A 10,378-nucleotide genomic window follows, 5' to 3' on the forward strand; every position below is an offset into this window, starting at 1 on the left:
TTGCTTTAATTTACATCCCCACTCACGTACACAAAGGGTTCCCTTTCCTTCACATTTCACCAACACTTATTATTTCTTGTCTTTTTTATTTGCCATTTGAACAGGTGTGAGGTGATACCTCACTGAGGTTTTACTCAACCATAAAAAAATGAAAATTTGCCATTTGTAACAACGTGAATGGTGGACCTGGAGGGTATGATGCTTAGTGAGATAAAGTAGATAGAAAAAAGACAAATACTGTACATTTTTTCACACACACATGCATATATACATACACAAGTGCATATATACATACACACACACACGTGTGTATATATATATATATATATATATATATATATATATATATATATATTTTTTTTTTTTTTTTTTTTACTCCATTCCATCAGAAGGTCTTTCAAGCTTGAAACACGTTAGAGATAAGCCCAAGGGCCTGTGTTACTGTAAACAGGCTCTGTGGACCACTCCATTTGTCAGAGTTGAACACAAATAGATCTTTAGTTCCTGAGATACACATAGCTCTTTGTATCAAGGCGATTCCCAAAACTGGTGTGTACAGCCAGGGATTTCATTCCATTTATGCGGTTGAACATAAAACCCCACATCATTTATTGTATCGACTCCTATTGATGGGAGCTAAATGTGCAAACAATGGCATTTTAAAAGTCCAGTTCCAGGGAGGAGCCAAGATGATGGAGGAATAGAATGGGGAGACCACTTTCTCCCATACAAATTCATCGAAAGAACTGAACGCTGAGCAAACTTCACAAAACAACTTCTGATTGCTAGCAGAGGACATCAGGCACCCAGAAAAGCACCCCATTGTCTTCGAAAGGAGGTAGGACAAAATATATAAGATAAAAAGAGAGACAAAACAGCTAGGGATGGAGACCCATCCCGGGAAGGGAGTCTTAATAGAGGCAGCTTCCAAACACCAGGAAACCCTCGCACTGGCGGTTCTGGGGGAAGTTTCCGAATCTCGGAGGGCAACCGAACTGGAAGAAAAAATAAATAAAACCCACAGATTACATGCCTGATAGCAACTCCCAGCAGAAACGTACCCCAGACGCCTGCATCCGCCACCAGCAATTGTGGGCAGAACGGAGAGGAGCAGGCGGCATTGCTTAGGGTAAGGACCGGGCCAGAGTGCCCTGAGGGCAATCGGAGGGAGCTTTTGTGAGATAGCAACTTAAACTGTGGGATAGCAAAAGAGAGAGAAAATTAACCGGCCCGAACACACTGCCGGCCATTCACAGAACAAAGGGACTGAGCAAGTCCAGAGGAGCTAGCCGGCTGCGGACCGGCCCATCCCCGCCAGAGGCACGAGGCAGGGGGGAGGGGAAAGGGGAAAACTCGGCCCCAGAGATGGCATCCCCTACCACACTGCAAACAGGCCTCCAGTTTCTAACCAAAGATTCCTGAGATTCTGGATGGTCGACTTCCGCCAGGAGGGTCGCAGCTAAACACAAAGCACATACACCCGACTGGCGCAGGCAGAAACTGAGGCTGGGGCTGCGGAGGGCAGAAGGTGCACCACACCTGGGGAGAGTGTGCCCGTCAAGCTCCTGGCTGCTTGAGCTGCTCGGGTGGGGAAGGCACAGAAAGCAGGCGCAACCGAGTCCGTGCTTGTGTGGAGTACCCGAAAACTGGAACCGCACGCAATGCAGGGCATGCTCCATACAGAGCAGCCAGGAGCCTGAGCAGTGTAGAGGGGAGAGCACACACCCGTGAGAGGGGGCAAACCCAGTGTGGCCGGAACACAGTGAGTGCTCCCCACACACAGCGATATCTGTCTGCAGCGCCCCGCCCTCCCCGCAGCAGGACTGAACTAGCAAACCTGAACAAGAGACCACCTCCGCCCGCCTGTGTCAGGGCGGAAATTAGACCCTGATCAGACCAGCAAACAGAAGCCAAATAAACAAAGGGAACAGCTTCAGAAGGGACCGGTGCAACAGATTAAAATCCTTGTAGATAACACCGACTACACCAGAAAGGGCCTATAGATATCGAGAAGTGTAAGCTGGAATGAGGAGCTATCTGAACCTGAACCGAACCCACACTGACCGAAACAGCTCCAGAGAAATTCCTAGATATATTTTTACCTTTTTTTTTTTATTAATTTTTTTCTTTTCTTTTCCTTTTTATTTTTTCTCTTTCATTTTCTTTTAAAATTCCCTATTACTCCCCCATTACTCCTTAACTTTCATTTTCATATATTTTTACGATTTTTTTAATTAGGAAAAAAAAATTTTTTTCTTGTTTTTTTTTTCTTTTTTTTTTCTCTTATTTCCTTTTAAAGTCCTCTATTACTCCTCTACTACTCCTTAATTTTCATTTTCTTCTCACTATAACCTTGCAAAAAAAAAAAGAAAGAAGCCCTATTTTTAAACAGAATTTTATATATATTTCTAAAATTTTTTGTGTTTTTGTTTTTGTTTTTAATATTGTATTTTTAAGAGTCTAACCTCTACTCTAGATTTTAATCTTTGTATTTCAGTATGTGATATAAATTTTGGACATTTAAGAATCCAATATTCAGTTGCCATTTTTCTTCAGGAGTGTGTTGATTACTCTCTCCCAATTTGACTCTCTGTTTTCTACCTCAGAATACCTCTATTTGCTCCTTTCCCCTTCTCTTCCCAATCCAATTCTGTGAATCTCTGTGGGTCTGGGCTATGGAGAACACTTTGGGAACAGACACTTTGGGAACTGCGTAGATCTGTCTCTCTCCTCCTGAGTCCCCCTTTTTCTCCTCCTGCTCCTCTCTATCTCCCTCCTCCCTCTCCTCTTTTTCATGTAACTCTGTGAACCTCTCTAGGTGTCCCTCACAGTGGAGAATCTTTTCACCATTAATCTAGAAGTTGTTTGTTTGTTTGTTTGTTTTTTAATTAAAGCTGTGTCAGCGGGCCCACTCCATCCCCTGGCCCGGTCCCGCCAAGTGGGGGCGCCTCGTGAGGACGCAGCCGGCGGGGAAGATGCGCCCGAAGGAAGGTCTCCAGAGCACCAACTCCTCAACGCCCGGCGGCCGCCTCAGGCGCGCGCTCCTAGAAGTTTTATTATCAGTGCTGTACAGTTGGAGAAGTCTTGAGACTACTGGAAGAATAAAACTGAAATCCAGAGGCAGGAGACTTGAGCTCAAAACCTGAGAACACCAGAAAACTCCTGACTACACAGAACATTAAGTAATAAGAGACCATCCAAAAGCCTCCATACCTACACTGAAACCAACCACCACCCAAGAGCCAACAAATTTCAGAGCAAGACATATCACACAAATTCTCCAGCTACACAGGAACATAGCCCTGAGTGTCAACATACAGGCTGCCCAAAGTCACACCTAACACAAGGACCCATCTCAAAACTCATTACTGGACACTCCATTGCACTCCAGAGAGAAGAGATCCAGTTCTACACACCAGAACACCGACTCAAGCTTCCCTAACCAGGAAACCTTGACAAGCCAATCGTCCAACCCCACACACTGGGTGAAAACTCCACAATAAAAAGGAGCCACAGACCTCCAGAATACAGAAAGCCCACTCCAGACACAGCTATATAAACAAGATGAAAAGGCAGAGAACTACCCAACAGGTAAAGGAACACGAAAAATGTCCACCAAGTCAAACAAAAGAGGAGGAGATAGGGAATCTACCTGAAAAAGAATTTAGAATAATGATAACAAAACTGACCCAAAATCTTGAAAACAAAATGGAGTTACAGATAAATAGCCTGGAGACAAAGACTGAGAAGATGCAAGAAATGTTTAATAAGGACCTAGATGTAATAAAAAAAAAAAGAGTCAATTAAAAATGAATAATGCAATAAATGAGATCAAAAACACTCTGGAGGGAACCAAGAGTAGAATAACGGAGACAGAAGACAAGATAAGTGAGGTAGAAGATAAAATGGTGGAAATAAATGAAGCAGAGAGGAACAAAGAAAAAAGAATCAAAAGAAATGAGGACAACCTCAGGGAAATCTGGGACAATGTGAAACGCCCCAACATTCGAATCATAGGAGTCCCAGAAGAAGAAGACAAAAAGAAAGGCCATGAGAAAATACTCTAGAAGATAATAGCTGAAAAGTTCCCTAAAATGGGCAAGGAAATAGCCACCCAAGCCCAAGAAACCCAGAGAGTCCCAAACAGGATAAACCCAAGGCAAAACACCCCAAGACACACATTAGTCAAATGAACAAAGATCAAACACAAAGAACAAATATTAAAAGCAGAAAGGGAGAAACAACAAATAACACACAAAGGGATTCCCAAAAGGATAACAGCTGATCTATCAATAGAAACCCTTCAGGCCAGAAGGGAATGGCAGGACATACTTAAGGTAACAAAAGAGAATAACCTACAACCTAGACTACTGTAGCCAGCAAGGATCTCACTCAGATATGAAGGAAAGTCAAAAGCTTTACAGACAAGCAAAAGCTGAGAGAATTCAGCACCACCAAACCAGCTCTTCAACAAATGCTAAAAGATCTTCTCTAGACAGGAAACACAGAAAGGTTGTATAAACGTGAACCCAAAACAACAAAGTAAATGGCAATGGGACCATACCTATCAATAATTACCTTAAATGTAAATGGGCTGAATGCCCCAACCAAAAGACAAAGATTGGCTGAATGGATAGAAAAACAAGACCCCTATGTATGCTGTCTACAAGAGACCCACCTCAAAACAAGGGACACAAACGGACTAAAAGTGAAGGGCTGGAAAAAAATATTTCACGCAAATGGAGACCAGAAGAAAGCAGGAGTCTCAATACTCATATCATATAAAATAGACTTTCAACTGAAGGCTGTGAAAAGAGACAAAGAAGGACACTACATAATGATCAAAGGATCAATCCAAGAAGAAGATTTAACAATTATAAACATATATGCACCCAACATATGAGCACCACAATATGTAAGGCAAACTCTAACGAGTATGAAAGAGGAAATGAATAGTAACACAATAAAAGGGGGAGACTTTAATACCCCACTCACAAATATGGATAGATAACTAATCAGAAAATTAACAAGGAAACACAAACTTTAAATGACACAATGGACCAGCTAGACCTAATTGATATCTATAGGACATTTCACCCCAAAATAATCAACTTCACCTTTTTCTCAAGTGCACATGGAACCTTCTGCAGAATAGATCACATCCTGGGCCATAAATCTAGTCTCGGTAAATTCAAAAAAATTGAAATCATTCCAGTCATCTTTTCTGAACACAATGCAGTAAGACTATATCTCAATTACAGGAAAAAAATTGTTAAAAATTCAAACATATGGAGGCTAAATAACACGCTTCTGAATAACCAACAAATCATAGAAGAAATCAAAAAAGAAATCAAAATATGCATAGAAATGAATGAAATGAAAACACAACAACCCAAAACCTATCGGACACTGTAAAAGCAGTGCTAAGGGGAAGGTTCAAAGCAATACAGGCTTACCTCAAGAAACAAGGAAAAAGTCAAATAAATAACTTAACTCTACACCTAAAGCAACTAGAGAAGGAAGAAATGGAGAACCCCAGGGTTAGTAGAACGAAAGAAACCTTAAAAATTAGGGCAGAAATAAATGCAAAAGAAACAAAAGAGACCATAGCAAAAATCAACAAAGCTAAAAGCTGGTTTTTTGAAAAAATAAACAAAATTGAGAAGCCGTTAGTCAGACTCATTAGGAAACAAAGGGAGAAGAACCAAATCAACAAAATTAGAAATGGAAATGGAGAGAATACAACAGACAACACTTAAATACAAAGGATTATAAGAGACTACTACCAGCAGCTCTATGCCAATAAAATGGACAACTTGGAAGAAATGGACAAATTCTTAGAAAAGTACAACTTTCCAAAACTGAACCAGGAAGAAATAGAAGACCTTAACAGACCCATCACAAGCAAGAAATCGAAACGGTAATCAGAAATCTTCCACCAAACAAAAGCCCAGGACCAGATGGCTTCATAGCTGGATTCTACCAAAAATTTAGAGAAGAGCTAACACCTATCTTACTCAAACTCTTCCAGAAAATTGCAGAAAAAGGTAAACTTCCAAAGTCATTCTATGAGGCCACCATCACCCTAATTCCAAAACCAGGCAAAGATGCCACAAAAAAGAAAACTACAGGCCAATATCACTGATGAACATAGATGCAAAAATCCTTAACAAAATTCTAGCAAACAGAATCCAACAACATATTAAAAAAATCATAAACCATGACCAAGTGAACTTTATCCCAGGAATGCAAGCATTCTTTAATATCTGCAAATCAATCAATGTAATACACCACATTAACAAATTGAAAGATAAAAACCATATGATTATCCCAATAGATGCAGAGAAAGCCTTTGACAACATTCAACACCCATTTATGATTAAAACTCTCCAGAAAGCAGGAATAGAAGGAACATAGCTCAACATAATAAAAGCTATATATGACAAACCCACAGCAAGTATCACCCTCAATGGTGAAAAATTGAAAGCATTTCCCCTAAAATCAGGAACAAGACAAGGGTGCTCACTCTCACCACTACTATTCAACATAGTGTTGGAAGTTCTGGCCACAGCAATCAGAGCAGAAAAAGAAGTAAAAGGAATCTAGATAGGAAAAGAAGAAGTGAAACTCTCACTGTTTGCAGATGACATGATCCTTTACATAGAAAACCCTAAAGACTCTACCAGAAAACTACTAGAGCTAATCAGCAAATATAGTAAAGTTGCAGGATATAAAATTAACACACAGAAATCCCTTGCATTCCTATATACTAATGATGAGAAAACAGAAAGAGAAATTAAGGAAACAATATCATTCACCATTGCAACAAAAAGAATAAAATGCTAAGGAGTATTTCTACCTAAAGAAACAAAATAACTATATATAGGAAAGTATAAAACACTGATGAAAGAAATCAAAGAGGACACAAACAGATGGAGAAATATACCATGTTCATGGATTGGAAGAATCAATATTGTGAAAATGGCTATACAACTCAAAGCAATCAATAGATTCAATGCACTCCCTATCAAGCTACCAATGGTATTTTTCACAGAAGTAGAACAAATAATTTCAGAATTTGTATGGAAATACAAAAAACCTCAAATAGCCAAAGTAATCTTGAGAAAGAAGAATGGAACTGGAGGAATCAACCTGCCTGACTTCAGGCTCCACTACAAAGCCACAGTCATCAAGACAGTATGGTACTGGCACAAAGACAGAAATATAGATCAATGGAACAGAATAGAAAGCCCAGAGACAAATCCACGAACCTATGGACACCTTATCTTCGATAAAGGAAGCAAGGATATACAATGGAAAAAAGACAACCTCTTTAACAAGTGGTGCTGGGAATACTGGTCAACCACTTGTAAAAGAATGAAACTAGAACACTTTCTAACACCATACACAAAAATAAACACAAAATGGATTAAAGATCTAAATGTAAGACCAGAAACTATAAAACTCCTAGAGGAGAACATAGGCAAAACACTCTCCAACATAAATCACAGCAGGATCCTCTATGACCCACCTCCCAGAATATTGGAAATAAAAGCAAAAATAAACAAATGGGACCTAATGAAACTTAAAAGCTTTTGCACAACAAACGAAACTATAAGCAAGGTGAAAAGACAGCCCTCAGATTGGGAGAAAATAATAGCAAATGAAGCAACAGACAAAGGATTAATCTCAAAAATATACAAGCAACTCCTGAAGCTCAATTCCAGGAAAATAAATGACCCAATCAAAAAATGGGCCAAAGAACTAAACAGACATTTCTCCAAAGAAGGCATACAGATGGCTAACAAACACATGAAAAGATGCTCAACATCACTTATTATCAGAGAAATGCAAATCAAAACTTCAATGAGGTACCATTACATGCCAGTCAGGATGGCTGCTATCCAAAAGTCTACAAGCAATAAATGCTGAAGAGGGTGTGGAGAAAAGGGAACCCTCTTACACTGTTGGTGGGAATGCAAACTAGTACAGCCGCTATGGAGAACAGTGTGGGGATTTCTTAAAAAACTAGAAATAGAACTGCCATATGACCCAGCAATCCCACTTCTGGGCATACACACTGAGGAAACCAGATCTGAAAGAGACAAGTGCATTGCAATGTTCATCGCAGCACAGTTTATAATAGCCAGAACATGGAAGCAACCTAGATGCCCATCAGCAGATGAATGGATAAGGAAGCGGTGGTACATATACACCATGAAATATTACTCAGTCATTAAAAAGAATTCTTTTGAATCATTTCTAATGAGATGGATAAAACTGGAGCCCATTATACAGAGTGAAGTAAGCCAGAAAGATAAAGACCATTACAGTATACCACACGTATATATGGAATTTAGAAAGATGGTAATGATAACCCTATATGTAAAACAGAAAAAGAGACACAGATGTACAGAACAGTCTTTCGGACTCTGTGGGAGAAGGCGAGGGTGGGATGTTTCGAAAGAACAGCATCGAAACATGTATATTATCTATGGTGAAACAGATCACCAGCCCAGGTTGGGTGCATGAGACAAGTGCTCAGGCCTGGTGCACTGGGAAGACCCAGAGGGATCGGGTAGAGAGGGAGGTGGGAGGAGGGATTGGGATGGGGAATACATGTAAATCCATGGCTGATTCATGTCAATGTATGACAAAAACCACTACAATATTGTAAAGTAATTAGCCTCCAACTAATAAAAATAAATGTAAAAAAAAATAAAAATAAAAGTCCCATTCCAAGCAGTCCACAGAAAAAGAAAATATATATGCAGAGTATTTTTAAAAATAGTAGCTGATATTAAATAATAAACTTTTTCTGAAAACGATTGGACTATGAGGTGGCTGAAAGGAACCAAATTAAATGGGCTGTGGGTTTGAACTATAACTTTGGCTTCGTATACAGAAAAGATCACATACAAGGCTTAACGAATCCACATTGATTGACAAGATGAATGAATAATTGGATGGATGAATGGATAAAGGGGTACCACTGCATTCCCAAATACTTGCTAGAGGCCTGGAACCTTAGGAATCCACACAATCTATCCTTTTAGCTTTCTCCTGCAACTTCCTTTCTAGATAAGAATTTATGTCCTAGAAAACGTCCTCTTCAACACGGCCCTGCGCATAACATCTTTGACCTCCTTATTCCTCAAGCTATAGGTAAGTGGGTTCAACATGAGGATGCCTGCAGTGTAAACCACGGACACCACTTTGTCGAGACCCAGGGGTTGCGGGCACTAGGCCGCACATAAATAAAGAGAAGAGGGCCATACAGGATAGACACGGCTCTCGGATGTGCAGAGCAGGTAGACGAGGCTTCGTGTCTCCCATCAGCAGAGCGGATCTTCAGGATGGCGATGAGGCTGTCAGGCAGGAGTCCAAGACAGTCAGGCCACTGAAGATGCCCGCAGCTCCAGCCACGACAAAAACCACCCACTTGCTGAGACTGGTGTCCACACGCACAAGGGGAAGCAGAGGGGGCAAGTCACAGAGGAAGCGATGGATGACATTGGGGCTGCAGAAAGGAAGGCGAAAAGCATCATGTGTGCATCATGGGGTTCACGAAGCCGATGACATAGGGACCCACCACCAGCTGGACTCAGAGTCTCTGGGACATGGCGACGGAACACAGCAGGGGGTTACAGATGCTGACACAGCGGTCATAGGCCACGGACACCAGAGGACACCCTCCAAGGCTGTGAAGAACCCAAAGCAGCCATTGCCAAGCATAGCCCCGGAAAGACATGGCTCTCATCCTCACAAAGAAGTCGGAGAGCATCCTGGGGCTCACGACATGTCCACGAAAGACAAGTGACTGGGGAAAAGTACATGGGCCCATGAAGGTGGGAATCCATCTGTGTCAGAATAATCATACCCAAGTTCCCTGTTAGGTTGCTGAGGTAGAAACTCAGAAAGAGCAGGAAAAGGCAGGCCTGCAATTAAGGACTGAAATTCAAACCTGTGAAAATGAACTCTGTGACCCTCATGTCACTTTCATTAACCAGGAACAGACTCTGGATTCCCCTGGAGAAGAGCAGAGAAATTTGGTAAACACATCTTCAAAAAGGGGACACAGAAAAAATAAATTAATCCCTAGGAGAGCATACGACTTTTAGTTGCATACTGTGGCTAAAGAAACAGAAGTGAAATAGAGACCAGGGCAAACTATCAGATTTGAACCTATAATATTGCAAGGCTCCATAGGAATCCATCAGTATATGGGTGAGAAATCCACAGCCTAGAAATTCAAAGTCCCATAACCAATAGCAGAGAAAATTCCAGAATAAGTATCCAGTAATTCCAACTTCAGTGAACTTTTCCAGAGTTCACCAGGTGGGTACACACCCGGTGAAGTGATGTAGGAGAGTGAAAT

The 10,378-nt window shown here is 41.0% G+C and overlaps 1 pseudogene; it reads right to left on the bottom strand.

The window, feature by feature from the left end:
• Positions 1 to 9,089: 9,089 nt before the first annotated feature.
• On the bottom strand, positions 9,090 to 10,004 carry LOC133073336 (olfactory receptor-like protein HbA1; annotated as a pseudogene).
• Positions 10,005 to 10,378: the final 374 nt, after the last annotated feature.

This window comes from Dama dama, chromosome 1, assembly GCF_033118175.1.
Source record: "Dama dama isolate Ldn47 chromosome 1, ASM3311817v1, whole genome shotgun sequence".
Lineage (NCBI taxonomy): Eukaryota > Metazoa > Chordata > Mammalia > Artiodactyla > Cervidae > Dama > Dama dama.